The following is a 21869-nucleotide window of genomic DNA, read 5'->3' as shown; positions in this document are numbered from 1 at the left end:
CTTCCTTCCTTCCTTTACTCTCTCTTCCTTCCTCTTTCTCTTTCTTCTTTTCTTCCTCCCTTCCTTTCTTATGAATTTTCATTTGTAAACATTTGATCCCTAACAATCCTCTTGAATGCCATCTCATCTTACTCGGACTGAGGTGGGGATAAAGTTAGAGGCTCTTCTACAGCTGAACACAGCAGTGTCTGCTACAGAGCTACGACACCGTCCTTAAATATGGGAGTGCAAATGGTACTGTGTGTCCTCAGCTACACGTGCCAAGCCTCAGACCTCAGATAAAATAAAAGCCCATCTAGGTTTAGCATATTTAGTTCCACTTATAAAAGAAGAAAGATAGAAGATGGGCTTGCCCAATGGGTGCATCAGAATCTGTAATCGATTACCTTTATTTGTAGTTTCTTTTTTTGTATCTCTCATACAATAGTGTCCAAGAAAGATTAATGAACCTATAGGACAATCTGCACAATATTTATCATCTCTGGATTATATATAATCAAGAATTTCAGATATTTATTTTGATTTAAGTATGTAAATAGGGATAATATCTAAGGATCAGATTTGCAGAGCAGGATATTAAAGAGATTTTAAAAGGTATCCATGTCTCTAGCTTAGAAAACATACGGTCTTGCTTGTCTTAAAAATTATGAGCTGATAATATCATGAGGAATTTAAATGTTGTGGATAGAAATAAATGAAGTGAGTCTCTAAAGAGCAATATTTCTCAAATAAATATAGGTATAGTGAGTTACACTCTGGCATTTTCCATGTCTTTAGTCAGAATGTGACAAATTTGTAGGAAGCTTGCCCCAGAGGGAGAAGGAGTACAATTCTGCAGATGGGTACAAGCTTGTCAAATGCGTTTTGTGAGACACGAAACCCAGAGATGAAGCAGCCTATGGGAACTTGCCAAATTGAAGTACAAGTGTTGTCTCTGTGCTGTCAGAGCGAAAGAGGGAGCTGAGGTAGATGGACAAAATCAGAGGTGTCCTGGATGAAGGAATTGTTTTATAGGATGACATGTAGTTCAGATTTTTTCCTAGTCTGGATAGTGTAATACATAAGACGTATGTCATTATATTTCATTCACTGAATGCAGAGTTGGCCCTGGTCTCTGGATTAGCTTCTGTGAGGTAGATAAAAACACTGCTATAATACAATCTGTCAACATCTCTAGCTTCATAACCTCAGGAAAGGGTAAGAAGACACAGTGACAGAACAGTGACTGAGACAACACCTCCCACTCCACCTACACACATGGCTCATTAACTAGTTTTCACAAAATGAATCCTCAAGCATTTATGTTCTGCTGTGTCCAGCAGTGCGCTACTCATCAAAACAATAGACAAACATATCTCTGATTGCATTGTTTAAGAAACCACTACTCAGTATTACAACACTGCGGGGACACCAGTAGTGCAATGGTGGCTGTGTTATCCACCCTGTTATCTACTCACAAGAGGATTCTTCTATTTTTCAGAATTTCACTCGTGCTTCTTCTACAATTCTTAGCTTGCTTAAAGTATATGCATAGACCCTCAAAGTGTCTCCAAGACCCAGAAAGACACTCTGCTGTACCACACAGCAGACATCGTGTGGATAACACTTAATAGTCCTTGCATAAGAGAATGCAGCCACCTGTAGGGTAACTGTGCAGCCAATAGTCCTTGAGGGCATTGCAATGAATGATGTATTCCTTTTTTGACAAGGTGTGCTCCCCAAATTTTCCTGTTGGAAGATTGATCCTTAGTACCTTGCAAATGTCCGAGGGATAAAACCTTGACAATTGTTTGGGTTGTGAAGTTCTGTTACTGGAAGGGGCAAATGCTGTTATGATAGGCAAGAACTAGTGCTTCAGTAGCGGCATTATGGAAAATGCGTAGCTTGCTTCCTCCTCTCTTATTCACCCGTCCTTCCCTGACTTTTCCAGCTTTGCAGATTGCAGTACGAGGCCATTGCCAGATGTGGGCTAATCTGTTTAGGATTTCTCCACCGTCCTGCCATCCACACAAATAGTAAACAGTGCATCTGTTTACCTTAGAAATTTCTCACCCTCCAAGGTTTTTCTCTGCTAGCACCATCCATGGGAACCTGCACACACGCTTGCCTCCAAACCTTCACTCACAGACACATACCTCAATTGATTCTAATTTTGTTTTCTAAAGAACTTTACCAATCCAGACCTAACTGAATTCCTCCAACATTATCTAGACAAATATTCTCCAAGGTTTATTGTGTGACAAACAGAGTAAGGTCAGATCTGGAATGTTTCCCCAGATACCTGTTAAAAACTTGACTTGCCACTGGTTCTATTGGGAGCGATGGACAGTTTCAAGAGATGAAATCTGATGGGCAACGCTTTTTTTTAGGTTATTTCATGTCCTTCCTTCAAGGGAATACAAGTGTTACATTTTCTTGTCTCTATTTTTCATTTTAGGCATGGGATACACAGGATTTCTCTAAGACTTAAGTGCTCATAATATTCTATTCCCACAGGTCCCCGGATCATGGAAGTGGATGATTTGACACAGCAAACTGTAAGTCTGAAGAAACCTTTGTCTTCTGCACTCATTACTGTTTCATCAGTAACATAAAGTTGACTAAAACAGATGACCTAACATAGACATTAGTATACATGACTGTGGAGGGTGGCAATGTCTTATCTCTTACACTTGAAGACTGGAGCCTTTGCTTAACCTTTGGTCAGAATAAATAACACACCTTGAGGTCACATAAGACTTCAGACTACTAACCTACTGTGCGCTCAGCCTGGTTGTTCAATCTGCCTTTAAGAGAACAATGTAACACTCTATCTTTCTTACCTTGATTTTACATGTAATAAATATTATGTCATGAAATTTTCCCATGACCCCGATCCAAGAATACTTGGCATGTGCTTGTACGCATGTTAGGGTAATAATTTGCTAAAAACAGAAATACAAGTTGAAAGCAATCTTACGAAGTGAATATCCATCATAAACGTTGAGTACAACATACACAGCTTGTTTGATAAACAGTGTTTTTATCTTGGTTATTTTGTATTAGTTGGAATCAGTGACTCAATCCTTTGTAAATGCTATTGAACAATTCTCCAAAATATCTTTCTTTTCCCTATGTGATGCTTTCTGTGCTACTGCGTAAAAGAGAGAGCAAACAAAGCCATTCACTGGAGCAGGCACATAAGGACAGACACAGACAGATACAGTGACAGACTGACAAGACAGCATTCAGGCAGGCATAGACTCATATTCAGACTAAAGACAGAATAAGAGCAGCAGAAGTCGTTGGGAGGTTAAAACAGAGTTCAGATCTGGACTCACTCATGGTTACATCATACCATAGAGAAGTGCTACGGTTTTCGTTCCTTTATGTGATACTGAATCGTAATTAGGACTCTGAGTTTATTAATAAGGTATTCAGAAAAGACACTCTTTGATGATTTATGCAAAGAATCAGTGCATTAAATCTCTATGCAGTAATAAATACGCTTAACATTTAGAATGTACTTCCAAAGGAATCATGGAAGACATCAAATAGCGTGGAGGCAACAGAAACCTTATTTAATGGACATGGACATATGCGATTCAGGTGTAAGATCCTGAAGGTCAGCATATTTAGAATGCTTTTCTTGTTATTGTTTATGTCTTTTCATTTTAAACTTGCACTTGAAGTCAGAAATTGTAGTTTTATAGAAAGTGCGGAATTCAAAACAGGAAATAACGTTTTAAGTGGACTTTTGAAATATTACCTTGTCCTGGACATTAGCAGTTAATACTTTATTTCAATAAGAAGGGACATTGGCCTGTGATGTTGTCAAGTTCATGTTCTACCACATGAGAAAAGTGTTGACAGCCAGAGTACATATTGCCTGAAAATTCAAGTGAAGAATATTTTGTACAAAAATTACTGAGTCGACAACTTTTGAATTGCTTATAAAACACCCTTCGACTATTTTCAACTATTTTAGTTATAAAATTGTGAGGACAAAAACAATTTAAAATTAGAAAAAAATTATTAGACTATTACCATTAATTTTATTCTGATTGATCCTAATGCTTTTTCTTCATAGATTTCATACACCCTAGTGTAAGGGAATGCCAGGGCAGTGAGGTAGGAGAGGGTAGATGGATGGGGGAGCATCCTCATAGAAACGGGGAGGGAGCATGGGATGGGGGGTTACAGAGGGGAAATCGGGAAAAGGAATAACATTTTAAATGTACATAAATAAAGTATCCAATGAAAAGGAAAGGTAAAAATTATTATAAAAAACCAAACCAAAACCAAAACCAAAACAAAACAAAAAACCAACAACAAAAACAAACAAATAGCACAACCCGTAATCTCTCTGCAAGACCACGCCTTGCCCCAGAGGATGCTCTTTCCCCTTGGCTAACTTCAAGAGAGAACCAGAGCTCCAGAGACAGAGCTCCATCTGCCAACTATTGAGAGCTAATCAGCTATTGGGTGGACATAGAAAAACCCAAATGGTTACAAATGGTTCACTGAGTGTGGGGTGGAAATCCAAGCTTAGAGCCTGAGAAAAGTTCTTGGTAGAAAGGCAGGGAACAAACACCTCTTGGAGCAATGTCCTAGCTAGTCAGAAAGTGGTTCCCTCTTCAGAGGAGAAGGGGATGGGGATGGGGGAAGGATTGTGGGAGGGGGTAAGCAACCGGGACGAAGGCAGTGAGCAGGATGTAAAGTGAGTAAGTCAGAATAAATAGCTATCAAAAACAATGACGTCATGAAATTCATAGGCAAATGGATGGAACTAGAAAATATCATACTGAGTGAGGTAACCCAATCACAAAAACGAAACAAAACAAAACAAAACAAAAAACATGGTATGCACTCACTGATAAGTGGAGATTAACCCCAAAGCTCAAATTGCTCAAGAGACAATTCACAGGTCACATGAAGCTCAAGAAGAACAACGACCAAAGTGAGGATGCTTCAGTCCTTCTTAAAAGGGGGAACAAAAATATTCATAGCAGGAAACAAAGTTTGGAGCAGAGACTGAAGGAATGGCCATTCAGAGCTGCCCCACCTGGGGATCCAGCCCATATATATACAGCCACCAAACCCAGACAATATTGATGAAGCCAAGAAGTGCATGCTGACAGGAGCCTGATATAGCTGTCTCCTGAGAGGCTCAGCCAGAGCGTAACAAATCCAGAGATGAATGCTAGCAGCAAACCATTAATCTGAGAACAGGGTCCTCACTGGAGGAATTAGAGAAATGACTGAAGGAGCTGAAGAGGCTTGCAACCCAATAAAAACAACAATACCAACCATCCAGAGTCCCAAGGACCAAACCACCATCCAAAGAGTACACATGGACAGACCCATGGCTCCAGCTGCATATGTAGCACAGGATGGCCTTGTTCGGTGCCAATGGGAGGAGAAGCCCTTGGTCCTGCCAAGACTGGGTCCCCCCAGTGTAGGGGAACTTCAGTGCAGGGAGGTGGGAAGCGGGGTAGTTGGGGAGGGGGAATACCTTTATAGAAAAAGGGAGATGGGGATAGGATAGGGGGCTTGGACAGGGAATAAGAGAGAAGAGAGAGAGGAGAGGGAGGAGAGAGAGAGAGAGAGAGAGAGAGAGAGAGAGAGAGAGAGAGAGAGAGAGAGAGAGAGAGAGAGAACACCATGTAAACCAAAATCCCTAAAGCACAGTAGCTGAGACTTCTCCCAGGAGCCATAGAGGGACTAAGACTGTGGGAAGTCAGCATATGACCAGAAGAAAAGCCTGCAATGACTTGAAGACAAAAAGGCTATAGCACTCTGTGAAACTGTGCCTCTGTCCTTCCTCACCTACCTAAGGCATTCTTTGATAGACTTTAATAAAAAATCTGATGGCCATCTAGCTAGGCTGGAAGAGGAAGGTGGGGCTTTCTGAGAGGGAGAAAGGAGCTTTGGTAAGAGGAAGGAAGGCTTTTTTGCCAGGAGACATGAGGGGAGATTGACCAATCACAGGCCTGGAAAATCTAGCTAGCCACAGGGCTGGATGGGACTAGGTGTTTGGCTAAACTAGTTGAACTAGTTGGGAGTCTGCACAGCCTAAGGCTTTGAAATATTCAAAGGTCTCTGAGTGGTTATTTGGTGAACCAGCTGTATTAATTTCCAGCGGTAATTAATATATACAGAAAATAATAATTTCAATCTATAGGAATTAATTACAATATGGTAATGATCACAGTTTTCTATATTCTCCCTAAGAAAAATCAGAATAAAGTAGACTTAGATAAGGGAAAGACTGAGGAATGGAGTAGTAGTTTACAGGCCAGGAAACAGAGATCAGAGGGTATTTTAAATCAGTAAAAAGAATCTTCAGGAGAATCGAATGCGGAAACTAAAGCAACAGCAAAAAGGTAGTTCCAGATTGGGGGAAAAAATCCGCAAGGTCTTGAGCACTTACAAAGGCAACACATAGACATACTATACTTAACTAAGAATACAGGTTCGGGTTAGTAATACCGAATTAGAGCTATGCCATGCAATAGATTATGTGTTTTATTTTGTAGAGTTTGGGGAAGTAAGATATGTACATATGTTAATACATCACAGAACTGACACTCAGGATTTCAATATGCTTCTTTCTGCCTTGTGTTTAAAAGTCCTGGTTCTGAGTTTGGTGATGGCAGTCTTGCAAATGCCTTTACAGATTGAAGCTGATGATGTTTTGACATACGCATTCATTATAATACATCAATATCTTAGACATTATGATATAAAATACCATACTAGCATATCTCACAGTCCTATAGGACAAGCAATTATACAGATATCTAACAGGACTTTAAAGGAAATGCTCGCAGAACAGAAGGATCTCCCAGAGACAGAGTAGAAAATGCTTGATTGACTTTAAAATTTTAGAATGTCGATGAGACAGGTAGCAGAGCTGCTGATAAGCACTGGATTTAAAATGAAAAAAAAAAAAAAAAGACTGCCGAATTAGATTAGTTTAAATACGTGATAACTTCAGAATGGAAGGAAATGTGTTGCGGTGGGGAAGAGGTTTTTTGGTTTTGCTTTGTTTTGTTTTTTATTTTGTTCACAAGGAAAAGAAAAGTTATGGGTTCAATAAAAATTAATAAAAATTAGATTTGACCAGAGGAGACCTCCTGAAATTCTAGGCTTTACTCATGAAGGGAAAAAAGAAAGAAAGGAAGGAAGGAAGGAAGGAAGGAAGGAAGGAAGGAAGGAAGGAAGGAAGGAAGAAAAGAACAAAGGAAAAAGAAGGAAAGAAGGGAAGAAAGGAAGAAGAGAAGAAGGAAAGAAAGAAAGAAGGGAGGAAGAAACAAGAGGAACAAAACGGGTAACATGAATGCTGCTCGTTCTACATAAGAACAGCTCTGAGACTGGCTGAGACATGGAGGTGTCTCTGCATAGCCGATTAATCTTTTTGGCTACAGACTCCTCAGGACTTGTCATGTCGTCCTTTCAAATGGGTTGAAATTTATATTACAGTTTAGATATCCAGTCCAACAGACTTAAAAAAAAGTTTTGAGTCCTCTTTCTTGATCAATGATGGAGCAAAGATTTAGAAATTCTTTAACTGAATTGTGCACACTGAACATTTCATACATGCGTTGATACAGAAAGGTATGCTACCTTTGAAAGTTTATACGCTGGCGAATAAAAGGACCAGACACCTAAGAAGACAAATCAAGTAGCCCAGGTGATTCAGCTTCACAGATTTCCCCAATAGAGGTTTTCTCAAATATTTGCATCCAAAGAAACTTCCATACAGCTGTTTAGATCATCCAGCACCACAGAGGATTCCAGCCAGGAATTCAATTGAGCCCTGCAGTTTTCCATCACAAAAGGACTAGACATCAAACATTACAGCTAGCTTTCCTAGGACTTGATCAATATCCCGATTTTCTTAAGGACCTGAAAAAAGAAAGTCACGCCCCCATCCCCCCCAGAGAACATGAAGCAATTTTAAGAGAACGAGATCCCATTCCCAAAATATGGGGTGGATTGGTTTTGGTCATTCGAGGGGTGATAGATGTTTGTCATCGTCTAAGGGGGTGGGTCACAATTTGTTCCTGGCCATGATCAGGAAGGAATCAAAGTAAAGGAGGTTAGAGTCAGGGATTTCTGTTTCTCCTTCTGATTTCTTTTATCCTTCTTTGTATCCTACCTAGTATTATGGAGGAAAAGGTGGGGGAAGGGATACAAATAAAAAGGGGGGATATGGAAATAATAGGATGAAAGGGTAAGTTATTGAATCTACCTTTATACCAAAGAGCATCAACATTCACATCAGTACAGATTTTGTCTATTTATACAAATTTAAAGTTATTTTTGTTGTAACATATGTATATATGTTTCAACTCTTATGTATAAGTGATTGTACTTAGGAAACTCATTTAAAATGCAGTGTGAAGTTCTATTCTTTCTATTGAAAGCTGTTTAAGATAATAGAGGAAAGCAAGTTAGTAGTTAGTCAATCAAACTTATGGCCATCTTAGATACTAATATGGTTAATTACAGAACTATGTTTCCTAGGTTGATGAGATAATGAATAGCTAGGAACAGCCATGTTTGCATATTCAGATATACCATATACAGACAAATGGTCTTCAAAATCCTCACAGATCTACAGAATATGACATTTAAAGATTTTTTATTAAGAGAACGCTTTTCTTAGTCAGCTGTTGGCCAATGCCTCTCAGAGGGTTGCTAGGCTAGGCTCCTGTCTGCAAGCAAAACACAGCATCATTAATAGTGTGAGGGATTGGTACCTGCCCATGGAATGGGTATCAAAATGGTCAGCCATTCTGTCCATGTCTGCTACATCTTTGTCCTTGCATTTCTCTTAGGCAGGACCAATTTGGGGTCAAAAGTCTTTTAGGTGGTGTGGTGTCCCCATCTCTCCATTGTGGGTCATGTCTGGCTACTGAAGGTAGTTTCTTCAGGTTCCATATCCCAACTGTTAGCCATTTCTGCTAAGGTCACCTACATTGATTCCTAGGATCCTCCCCCATCCCAGGTCTATGGGACTTCTTAGAGATTACCCCACCTCCCACTCCCCACCCACAGCAGCTGTATATTTCCGTTCATTTCCTGGCTCTCTGGGACTCTCTCCTGTCTTTCCCCTTGCCTGATTCCACCACTTTCCCCCTCTCCTTATCCACCCAGGTCCCGCTTTCCCTCTGCCTCCCAGGGCTATTTTTTTCACCCTTCTAAATAGGATCTATGCATCCTCACTTGGGCCTTCTTTCTTGATTAATTAATTTTATAGGGTCTATGGAGTATATCATAGGCACTCTGAACATTTTGGCTACCAGGCATGTCGTGCATACCCTTTGGGGGCTGGCTTACCTAGCAGCTGACTGAGACAGATGCAGATACCCAGAGACAAACATTGGATGGAGGTCAGGGACCCCTATGGAATGGTTAGGGGAAGGATTGAAGGCCCTTAAGGAAATGACAACCCTACAGGAAGAAAAACCACATCAACTAACCTAGACCTCTGGGAGCTCCCAGTTACTGAATGGCCAACCAAAGAGTATACACAGGTTGGTCTAAGGGCCCCGACAGAGGGCTACCATGTCTGGTCTCAGTGTGTAGGATGTGCCTAATCCAGCAGAGATTTAATGCACCAGGGTGGGGAGACACAGGGGGCAAGATGTCCCCTCAGATGTAAAAGGGAGAGGGGGTAAAGGGAGGAACTCTTTGAGGGGGCACCAGAAGAGCTGGCAATATTTGGGATATAAATAAACAAAAAATATATAATGTTTTTAAAAAAATAATGGCATTTCATGACCATGAGACAGATCTATTCTGGCAGTACCCCTATTCTACTTCAGAAAAGAAGATGATCAACAAACAACCTCCATATGAAGTTTGCTCCATATATGGCAAGTTAGCCACTGGGCAAAAAACTGCCGTTGCCTCAACTGCAGGCTGTATGCTATCCAAACTGGACACACAGGATGCAGGGAAGTCACCTGCCTTTTAAAAGCAAGGTAGGTAGTCCTTCATAAGTCCTGCTTCACATAAAAGTCTGTCAGACATTCTGGGTCAGAAGTTCAAAGATAGTGTTCCAACATGGCAGAGGAACCATGGGTGACTGTCCAGGTAGCCAGAAACCTCTGTCATTTTCATAGTTTGGAAAGGTGCTTGCTCTGCCTCTCCTATTTACTCAGGTAATACGTGTTTATTCTCCTTTTGTCGCCAACGGGTTTGAAGACTATACTGTTATAGACTTACAATAAAGCATAAGTTGTTTAGGATTTAAGAAATTATTTTAAAGTCTAAAAAGGTGTGTCTTAGGTTGCTAACACAAGTTATGACTGAAAGTGATTTTGGAACCGACCTTCGGACTCACCAAGGTTGGATAGAGAATGGAGTACTTTCTCCACATTTGCCAAATATAGATGACTAGACATCATGAATGGGATTATGGCCTGTTAGTTTCCATAACTTCTCTTCTTATATTTTGTTGATTTGATATTAGAAAGAGAGCTCTTTGTTGGACTGAAGAGGGAGACGTAGAGGTAGTCACTTGCGTACCATGTGGAAGTATTACCTATTAACGAAAGACAGGAAGTAGGAGGCGAGAGTCCAGTAGAGGAACTGAAACTCGGAATTAGCCAAGCACAGCAAGATTTGTCACTAGGATTCTGAGGAAGTTGGACACGTGAAAATGAGGTGAGATAGCCATGCATGTGACAGGCACAGAGTAGTTTAAAGAGGTTATGTAAGTTAAGAGCCAGGTGAGAAACAGGCCCAAGTTTAAGGCCGAAATATTGTACCTAAATAAGCCTCTGAGTTGTTATTTGGGAACTGGGATGTGGGTGAAAAAGCCCACAGTAATATATATATATATATATATATATATATATAATATACTGTAATTATATTATATATGCATGTTGTAATAAACCCCATATTTTTCATATATTATATGTGTATGTATGTATGGAATAAATCCCATATATAATTATATACATATGCTATGACATATTACATATACACATATTATAATGAACCTCATATACATATATTACGGGGTTTATTAAGGTGGATTATGGAATGTTGTCAATCTATTTTAACAGTAGTTGTCTACTGACAAAAAGTGAAGTTAGTCTTCAGTATACATCAATGTACCAAAGTAGATTCTCTTGCCAGCAAAGGAATGAGCTTGCTACCAACAGCAATGCCAAGCAGGCAAAGAGCAGAAGCTCCTTTCTTGCCTTTTATATAAGTTGCTAAAAAGTTATAGCCCTGATTTAAGTTAGAGTCTTTCAGACCTCCAAAGTTGAGGATTTAAGATGCGTCTTCCATCTCAAATGATCTATCAAAAATTCTTCACACCTGTGCCCATGGGTTTGCGTGAATTCCAGACGTAGTCATCATGTCAACTGTCAAGAATAGCCATTGTAACATCTTTGAGAGAGATTGCTCTTGTTGGCGCTATCTTCCATTAAGAACTTTCAGTCTCGCGTTCTATCCAACTGTGTCATCCCATCTGAGACATGTCCTGGTGGAGTCACGGGGATTCTGCTTACTCTTCTTATATCTTGCTGCTTTCTGGAGACTCCCTCAGTAATTGACTTCTGGCTAGGTTCCATTCTCAACTACCATTTTACCAAGATAGTGTCTTTCACTGGAAAACATTCAGCTGTAATTGCTTTCTGTCCTTGAATGTTTATGTCCCCTTCTCTATTTGCAATATGAGTAAATATACTTGGAAAGTTTTTGTAAGTAGAAAAGAAATGAATGAATGACAGGAAGAAAGGGAGGGGCTGACAGAAGGAGGGAGGGATAGAAGGAGGGAGGGGGTGATGGAGGGAGGGAAGGAAGGAAAGACTGATGGAGGGTGGGAGGAAGGTAAATGAGAAGGTGAGTAAGGAAGAAAAGGACAAGGGAGAAAGAAAGAGGGGAGGAGGAAAGGAAGAAAATATTCCATCAAGAGTGGAAGTGACTCCATTCCTAGAGAAAATATTGCACAGCAATGATTCCACAGGTAAACATCTGAAGTGACCAGCCCAGCACGAGGAAGACTGAGACCTAGTACCTGTAAAACAACTCTGCCAAAAATCTCATGAGTCAAAGCAGTCACCAGCAGAGTATCAAACCAAACGAATGATAAATCTTCTTCCATTATGAATGGAAAGGGTGTCTTTGGTATGCTGCAAACATCGGGCTTATAATTGAATCCAGCCTTACCTTACTGGATCATACGTGGTTTAGCATTGTTGGGGGTTTCAGAGGCTGCTGAAGAGGGTTAGTCTAATGAGATAATGTTTAGGAAGTGCTGTTCAATCCACTGCAGGCAGTCTTGGAACGGTAACTCTGAAAAACTGACAAGTCCCTTCAGTACAGGAATTTATTTATGTGTTTTTTAAGTAGAAAAAAATGCTCACATATGGTAAGCTCTAATTTAATATTTGAGGGAAAGCATGAATAAATAATTCAGTCCTCAGTGCAGTAATCTTGTTTTACTTATCTCTGCAGCCTTCCGACAAATTCCTCCTCCCATTATTGATTCTGTAAATATTTCTTAATTGGATTCTCGAAGCAAATACTGTCTTTCTTTGTGCATGTAGCATTCAGATGGGCAAAAATACACAGGCATTAAAGGTACGAAATGTGAGAGAATTATGTGTTTCAGAAGTTCTATATGTAGATAATTTCTAGCATACACTCATTCAGAAAGCAAAAAAAATCATAGGAAAGAAGAGAGGTCTATAAATACAGGATTTATAGATCATACAACTTATTAATGTAGTCGATCTAGGAAAAAAGAACTTTTCAGTCTATAGACAGTCGAGATTTTATTTTTACATTGTTTTCAAAACCATTGCACTGCAATGTTTTAAACATGGTAGGAATTCCTTCTAAGCAAAAAAGTAGGACCAACAGCAGTCTAAGTATGACTCCCCAAAGTCCTTGTGACACAGGACATCACTTCAATTCTGTTTTAAAAATCATGACAATGTCTCTAACTTTTATTAAAAAGCATATTGTGCATGTCATTTACGAATAGATGAATTTAGAAATTTTGTCTTGTTAACATTTAAAGTCATAATGTGCCATTTTCCCATTACATTATACATGGTTGTGGGGAAAGCACTACAAAAAAAATACACGCTGTAGTAGGAAATTATTCTTCACAACAGATATAATTTTCACAGAATCTTATGCTGCAATAAATCACCTTGAATTTTCTACAAGGCAAGTCCTAATTCAATGATAAATCCATTGTCTCCTTATTAACATCTTGTTGTCAGTGTATTAAATAATGTGTTTTCTGTTAGGGAATTTTCTGTGGCTCCATGTAAAGGGCTGGGAGATTTTCAGAGATATATTTCTCTGTTAGTGGAGGCTTCCCACATGTGTAACAGTTAATTAAGCCAAGCCTATCTATTTCACAGTTGAAATAAATGTTCCAATTAAATATACATAAACAGCATAATTTCAGAGTATGTCTTTTTTACTCCACTTTTATTTATTTTGGTAAATATCCTGATGTCAAATAGTTTATAATATAATATAGATCCATGTGGATTTGGTAGCAGCCTCCATGGCAGGGCTAAGAACAAAACACTATCCTTTAATTAAGTTGCATTTGGATTTTATGAGGATCAAGAGATCTGTGTTACCAGAACTAGCTCCTTAAAGCACTTACTTATTAACAAGGCTTATGTCGAGCATGTATTTATGAGCATGAAGAAGCTGTTCTAATGTACCTAAGGATTCTTCTTGGTCATGGGGGAAGTGCACGGAGGGCAGGGGTAAATCTTCTTACTTTCGTAGATATTTATAAAGTTTAATTTCCCTTGCTAAAATAAAGAAAAACAGATTAAATAACTTAAGCAACTAAGTTGTATTTCTAATACTTATTTTTCAAGTGGTTGTTAAAAGTATGCAACAATATGACCCCACCCACCACCACACTCACTGGAGAGGACTGAGGTATCGAGGCATACTTAATAAGATAATAATTATTGTTTCTCTCTTTGGACAGCCCAGCAATAGTCCCAGACTTTCAGCTTGCCTGATTTCTGTTTATCTGTAACATGAGTGAATGTTAATTTATGTGTCTTATACATAAGTTAGAGGGAGCAAGGTACCACTTTTTACTGTAAGAAAGCATATCATTTGGAAACTTTATGATCTCAAGTGTATCATATGACAAGATTCATTTTCTTTTTGTACCATGAGGTAGGACAACAAGAAACTCACCAGCTTGGTGTGCTGACACGGCAGCGGAGCATGATTTTAATTAACTCGTACAGAGGGCACATTGAGGGAAAAGTGACATTTCATTGAGGAATATATTATTAAACACAACCTTCCTCGACCCTCCACTGTGATAGTAGGCGCTGAAAACTGCTCGACTGGGTAAGACTCTCTCAGTGTCTTTTTTAACCCGGGGGCATATGGCTCATTTGCACAAACATTTATTTCAGGACTTTCTCAGTACCTTGACATCTGAGTCCAGAATATCTCCATATTCCCTCAGAGAATAAAACTCTGGTCTTTAGTGAAATTAAAGGTGTGTTACTGTTTGCAAGAAAGAAATAAAAACCGTAGTGATTGAGCAGAAAGTTTCTAGGTAATAATTACTGGTAGGTCACATAACATGATGCTTTGTTTCTGTTCTAAGCTATCCTTTTGGCAAAATGTCATTCGCTTTGTCTTTCTGAGTTCTTTGATTGAAAATTAGTATTAATAAAAATGACTATTAAAGCTTCCAGCTCTGTTAGGACTTCTGTTGAGTGTGACTACAAGAGAAACATTGACTCTAGAAAACCATCTCTCTTTTCACCGTGTCTGATGGGCCTTGAATATCTTGCCTACCTGTGAGATTCCCACCTTCCTTAACAACCACTAGGAAAATCATTTCTCTTTTCAGAAATTCCCCCCAAAATACAAATACCTTTAACCCCTGGGAAGTTGCACTCCTATCAAGGATAGCTTTGCTCATGCTATGGGAATTATTTAAATGTCTCTATTTTATATAAATATATGCATTTTTCTCCCCTTGCTGGAATATATACAAATGTATTCGGCCCTCACTCTATTTGTTGAATTAATGTATTCATGAATTAGAACACATGAAAGATGGCAAAATGGAGCTAATAACATGTATTCACGAGAAGCGTTTTTCTTGGGTATTGTTTATACTGTCATAATGTTTGAGACGTTTAGTGTATGACAAGTCAGTAACGTTTCCACGGCCTTGTTAATAATAAACATAGCTACATTTGTAAGTTGCTGAATGCCTGACTGGATAGATAACCTAAAATTGCCATTAGTAATCACGAGGCATGAGACAACAAGGGCTTGAAATTCTATTGCAATCCCATTAAAATAGGAGAGGCTAATGTTTGAATAACTAAAATAGGAGAGAGATTATGTTGAACGGGAAGTTCTTAAGAATTATTACAAGTTCATTTACAAAGTGAACTATTAGGAAACTCTCGAAGACATTTTGCTTCCCAATTTCCATGAAACAAACTGGTCTTTGAGTGGAAGGCTGATGAAGCCTACACTCTGCAGTCAGGCAAATTTGAGTAAATGCATGACTTAATTTAAATTTCTGGCCGTTTCGCTACCGTGAGTTCTGCAATATCATTGTGTGTGAAGCTATAAATTGTAATCATGATGCCAAGCAACAGAATAAGCACAAACTCCTTCCTCTTGATTCTGTAAGAAACATTACTGAAGATCTTCAGAACTTCCTTAATCTTGCTTTCATGACGGGGTCTGAGATGGAAGTCCAAGACACTTTGTTAAATGTTTTTCTGCAGTTTCTAATCATACTTAAAAGTATAAAGAAGGTGTGCTAAATACTACTGAAAGACAAATAGAAGAGATACCAGAAATGTTTAATATATAATGTTTTATTTATTGACTAAGTTGGCTCTCAGAGGTCAACTTCTCTGTGCGCTCTGCTTCACCATGGATCCAGAGCTTGCTGATGTAGGCACAGGACTTTCAGGATGCATATTCTCCTGTTGAGAAGTTTAAATCATAACGTATATGTTCAAAGATCACTTATCCTCTGAACTTCTGAAGTTCTTATAACACACACACATTTAAAACTGTAACTAATACACTCTGATGATGGTTACAAGTTTTTTTTTAATTTTTACTTTTATTTTTAAAGGCATTTGTATGTTTAATTAAGAATTAGTAATACCAAAAAAAATTAAAGTAAAACGAAATAAAAAAGAATTAGAAAGGAAGCTAAAACAGTTAATATTTGGAATTAAACCTGAGAAATCTGAAAACAAAGGAATAAATGAGGGCACCCAAAGAGCACACACAAAAGTCCTACATTTACGTGGATCAAAGTTAAAATCATTTGTTCTTATAACATTGTTGGGAAAGGCAAAGGAAAGCTATGATATAGGAGAAAATACTTGCAACCAAGTTATCTAGCAATAAATTTGTATTCAGAACACATAAATAACTCTTGTAATCCAATAACAGAAGGTTGAAAAAATCCAGAATAAAATGAAAGAAAGGTTTTATATAAGAAAATACATAAATATCTATTGAGCACATGGAAATGCCATTAGAAGTAGAAGTAGTTCAAACTGAAACTGTATGAGACAACAAACATTTAGCTCATGGTTTTCAAGACCAGGCAGCACGTCTGTCTCAGACCAGTGGTTCTGAACAAACTATTTCAGGGATACAGCAAATGGTTGGTAGGGAGTCCAGGCTCAACTGAAGTTGTGCTGTGAAAGTTTGCTTCCAGTCTTTGTCTGTGGACATCTGAACTAAAAGCCTCAGTTCTTCAATGTTCCTGCCAATATGATCCTGGTAACTATTGTATCTTTGAGCTAGTGTTTGGGGGAAGGGCACAGTTAGACAAAAGTTCCTCCTATCAGAAATTAGAAGTAATTTATTAAACTCCAAGTTATTTTCAAAAGTAATTCCGATACCAAATCCTGATAATATCAGATAACAATTGGATGGAGGGGACCACTAAAACTGGCTCCCAAATGCTGGAAATTGAGTGTCTGAATGAACCATTGAAGGGTTCATTAACAGCCACTTATAGTCCACAGACAACTCTGACAAAATGTTGGATTTGATCAGCTGGGATATTGTTTGCCTGTTTGATCACATTTTTGTCAGGTATAGAATAGGGCCTGTAGAAATGAGTTTGAGAGTATATAGCACCATCTGCTTTACTGAAAAGAAAACTGATAAGTTTAGTGTTAAAGGTATCTTAAATATTTTATAGAATTTACCCAAAAATCAGGATTTTCAGAAAATCCAGATTATGTTGATGGGTAGACATTTTTATTTAAAAATTAGGACCTTGCAAAACTGGAAAGCTTCTGTAAAGAAAAGGACATAGTCAATAAGACAAATTGGCATCCTACAGATTGGAAAAAAATCTTCACTAACATCACTTCCAGTAGAGGGCTAATATCCAAAATACATAAAGAACTCAATAAGTTAACCAACCCAAAAAACAATCAAAAAATGGGGTATAGACCTAAACCGAGAATTCACAACAGAGGAATCTCAAATGGCTGAGAAGCACCTAAAGAAATGTTCAACATCCTTAGTGATCAGAGAAATGCAAATCAAAAGGACCCTGAGATTCCACCTCACACCAGTCAGAATGACTAAGATCAAAACCGCAGGTGACAACACATGTTGGCGAGGATGTGGAGAAAGAGGAACACTCCTCCACGGCTGGTAGGATTGCAAACTGCTCCCACCACTCTGGAAATCAATTTGGAGGCTCCTCAGAAAATTGGAAATAGACCTACTAAAGACCCAGAAATACCACTCTTGAGAATATACCCAAAAGATGCCCCACCCTGCCACAGGGGCATGTGTTCAACTATGTTCATAGCAGCCTTATTTGTGATAGCCAGAAGCTAGAAAAAACCCAGATGTCCCACGACAGAAAAATGGATACAGAAAATGTGGTTCATTTATACAATGGAATACTACTCAGCTATTAAGAATGAGGACATCCTGAGTTTTGCAGGCAAAAGGATGGAACTAGAACATGGAATCCTGAGTGAGGGAACTCAGACCCAAAAGAACATGCATGGTATGTTCTCACTAATAAGTGGATATATTAGCCAAAAAAAAAAAAAGTACAGAAAACCCAAGATATATTCCATAGAGAAAAAGGTCAACAAGCTGAGGAACCCAAGTGAGAACACCTCAGTCTCACTTGGGAGGGAGAAGAAAGCAACCACAAAGGAGGAGGGAGGGAGTGACAGGGGAAAACAAGGGGATGGGGGGGGGAACATGATCTGGTGTTGGGTGGGGGAAAGGACTGAAGCCTTGAGGGCCAGCAGAAAGAATGGAAACAGATGACCTCGGGAGGAAAGAAGTTGGGAGGACCCTCCAGAATGTACCAGAGACCTGGAAAATGAGAGACTCTCAGGACTCAAAGGAAGGGGCACCCTAGATGAAATGCTCTACAGTGGGGAGAGGGAACTTGTTGAACCCACCTCCAGCAGAAAGACAGGGCATCAAGTGAGGGATGGAGTTGCTATCCCACAGTCAGAAATCTGACCCATAATTCTTCCTGTCTGGAAGAAATGCAGGGATAGAAATGGAGAAGAGCCTGAGGAAAAGAAGGTCCAGCGATAGGCCCAAAGTGGGATCCAGCTCAAGGGGAGGCCGCAAGACCTGACACCATTACTGAAGCTATGGGGTGCTCCCAAAAAAGGACCTATCATACCCTCCAAAAGACCCAACAAGTAGCTGAAAGAGTCAGATGCAGATATGTATACCAAACCAGTGAACAGACATTGCTGACCCCTCTTGAATAGGGAGAGGAAGCTGAGGAGGACCAGCAGTCTCAATTAACCTGGACCCCGGAGATCTCTCAGACACTGGATCACCAATGAGGCAGTATACACCAGCTGAGATGAGGCCCCCAACACATATATAGCAGGGAACTCCTGGGTCTGGGTTCAGTCAGAGAAGATGCACATAACTCTCAAGAAACTGGAAGTTTAGAGGTCTGGAGTGTTGGGGGGGTGGAGACATTCTCGTGAAGACAGGGGGTTGGGGGAGGTAGTATGGGATGTGGAACAGTTGGAGAGTGGACCTGGACCACTGGACCAGGAAGGGAATAAATCTGGCTTGTAAAAGTAAATAAAATTTTTCTTAAAATTTTTTAAAAAATATTTACAAAAAGGTTTATATAATTCACGTTCCCTTTTCTACCCTCATATACAATTAGAAATTTAACTCTGACGATGGACTAACGGACTAACTAGAGTGTCATGTCACAATGAACTTCATGTGCTCTGAAACGTGCTACCCCACATATCGGCATTGTGTTTTCCGAGGTACCAGCCCAGGAACATGGAATCCAGGCTGAGGTACAGGAAATGCACTTACAAATATCAATAATGGAATCTGTAAGGGAAACGAATACCATTTCAATACAAACAAAAGCTTCTGACAGAAAATATTTCAGTTGGTGAATAAATTTGCCAGGTCCAATCTTTGCTGGATTTTACCAAGTAATTTTTATGCAGGTGACTTGTTAAAATATTTTCTGTGATAATTCTTTGAAATACTTTTTATCTGATTCATCAAACTAATAAAATACAAAGTATACGACAATCTTAAACCACCAAAGCAGTCATTTTCCCACCAATTTAAGTTATCTGTGTACTAGTTTTCTTATTTATCCCATTCAGAAAAAAACTATAATTATTCAAAAGGCTAAGACTGTAACCACATTTTTTTAAAAAAAAAACAATCACTGTTATTTGATTATGTAAACTAAACAGGTGTATGAATTCTTCAGCTTTTAGCACTTTTAGTATCTAGTATTTTAGTATTTCCATAATCGGCAATTACGTAAATCTGTGTTCGTCTACAATGAACGACTAGACTGGAGCACAGCTAAGCACATCCTAATAAACCTGTGCTTATTCTAAAGAAGAAAAAAATACGGCAAAACCCCAAGGAAAATTGCAGAAGAAAGAGCGGAAAAGTTTTAAGAGCCAGAGAATCAGGATGCCCACCTCCAGATAGAGTCATCTAGATATGAAAATGAAGATATGTCCATGAAACATCAACAGTGTGGTTGCCAAACAGGACCTTGATCATGGCAACACCATGTGACATAGCATCATGAACAGGAGAAATTTTACATGGTCCCATACCTAGAAGAGGAATAACAGGTAAGCATTGATTACTAAGAAAGGGGAATTAATTTCCTCCCAGCACAAGTTCCAAAACCAATTTGTTATACTTAGATATGAGCAAGACCCCGACATATGTGTAACAGTAATTATAAAAGGGAGGTCATCTACTGGAAATGGACTGGTAAGCAAAACCCTGACATATGTGTGACAGTGATGATTAAAGCTGAGGTCATCCGGAATGGTGGGAGAAGAGGAAGCTGTGAAAAAGAGGGAAATAAGATATGTGTGAAGTTCCCCGGACATGAAAATGTAAGTGAAAATGCTAATACTGAAATATAGTGATTTTTGAGTAATGATAATTTGTGTCATTTTTATATTTTTCTTCTGTTTTCTTCCCTTTGAGTTAATGTCTTGCCATGTTGCCCAGGATGGCTTCAAAGTGGTACTTCTGACTCAGCCTCCCCCACGGTGCTTGAATTATAGGCCTATGTCTCTTGTCCTGACATTTTTCCCGAAGTTTCAAACTAAAATACAATAATGTTTTTGCCTGTTCACACTGCTGCCCTTGATTTCTATTGTTGCCATTGCTCTCTTATGCTTGCCCTTTTTCAAGTGGCGATTTCTCGCTTTCTGTCTAATTTCTTCATGTGAAAGGATAGTTTCACGAGTGTGGTGTGTATCATCTGGGTTGGTGGAGTATTGCGTCCTTCCCTGTCTTTGGCAGTTTCTGGTTTCTCTGTGTCATTTATTGTTACAACCTAGAGTACAACATCAGCCTTGCTAAGATTTTCACCATCTGTAGGTGGTGGTATCCTATAGTATCCTGAACGTCTTACTCATTAGTAAACACTAAATAGAGACAAACTTAAATGCGTAGGGAACAATTCAACAAGAGGTACAGCCTGGGACAGTTTCTTCTACCGGTGTGAGCTGATCTGTTTTGGTTTTCCTCGGCATGTCCTGGCCCACATCTGGACATGTTGTCAAGAACACAAACCTTTCCAATGTTGAGATACAGCCCAGTCTTTATAAGAGAGTGTTCCAGAATTCCGAACCAGCACTAGAGTTCCACTAGCCAGAGCTTCTTGTTTCTGCAAATTAGTTTTGCTTCTAATATCACCGATTTTATTGAGCCTTTTTGTAAGATGTTTGGGGTAAACACAGTTAAGACCAATCAGTGTTCATGGGAAGACAATCTTTGTGAGGTATTGAAAATTCACCAAAAGGAAAACAATGGAGGAGTTAGGAGAAGGACCGAAGGAGCTGAAGGGGCTTGCAACCCCATAGGAAGAACAACAATGTCTACCAACCAGAGCTCCCAGGGACTAAACCACCAACCAAAGAGGGACCCATGGCTCCAGCTGCGCGTGGTGCAGTGAGTTGCCTTATCTGCCATCATTGGAAGGGGCGGCCCTTGGTCCTGTGAATGCTGGATGCCCCAGTGTAGGGGAATGGCAGGGCGGGAGGTGGAGTGGGTGGGTGGGTAGGTGGGGGAGCACCCTCATAGAGACGAAGGGGAAGAGGGATGGGATAGGGGTTTGCAGAGGAACCGGGAAGGGAGATAACATTTGGAATGTAAATAAATAAAATAACCAATAAAAAAAAAAGAAAAGAAAAGAAAGAAAATTCACCAAAAGGAACTAGTGACACCTCAAATCAAACACATAATGGGGGTCTTCTTTCCAACCGAAATTAAATGCAAGAATGGGTTTTCTGTTTACTGAGATTATACAGTCTTGGCTTTTTGAGGTGACA

The 21869-nt window shown here is 39.3% G+C and overlaps 1 long non-coding RNA gene across 1 annotated transcript; it reads right to left on the bottom strand.

Moving 5' to 3' along the window:
• Positions 1-15843: 15843 nt before the first annotated feature.
• LOC102549950 (uncharacterized) lies at positions 15844-21120 on the bottom strand. Its single transcript, XR_015629958.1, has 3 exons — positions 21036-21120; positions 19992-20132; positions 15844-15974 (listed from the first exon to the last, which is right to left on the bottom strand). It is a non-coding gene; the product is annotated as an uncharacterized LOC102549950 (long non-coding RNA).
• Between the last annotated feature and the right edge of the window lie 749 nt (positions 21121-21869).

The sequence above is a fragment of the Rattus norvegicus genome, chromosome 9 (genome assembly GCF_021556685.1).
Source record: "Rattus norvegicus strain SHRSP/BbbUtx chromosome 9, alternate assembly SHRSP_T2T, whole genome shotgun sequence".
Lineage (NCBI taxonomy): Eukaryota > Metazoa > Chordata > Mammalia > Rodentia > Muridae > Rattus > Rattus norvegicus.
Note: the sequence above shows the minus strand (reverse complement) of the source record. Positions and strands in the feature narration are given on the sequence as shown.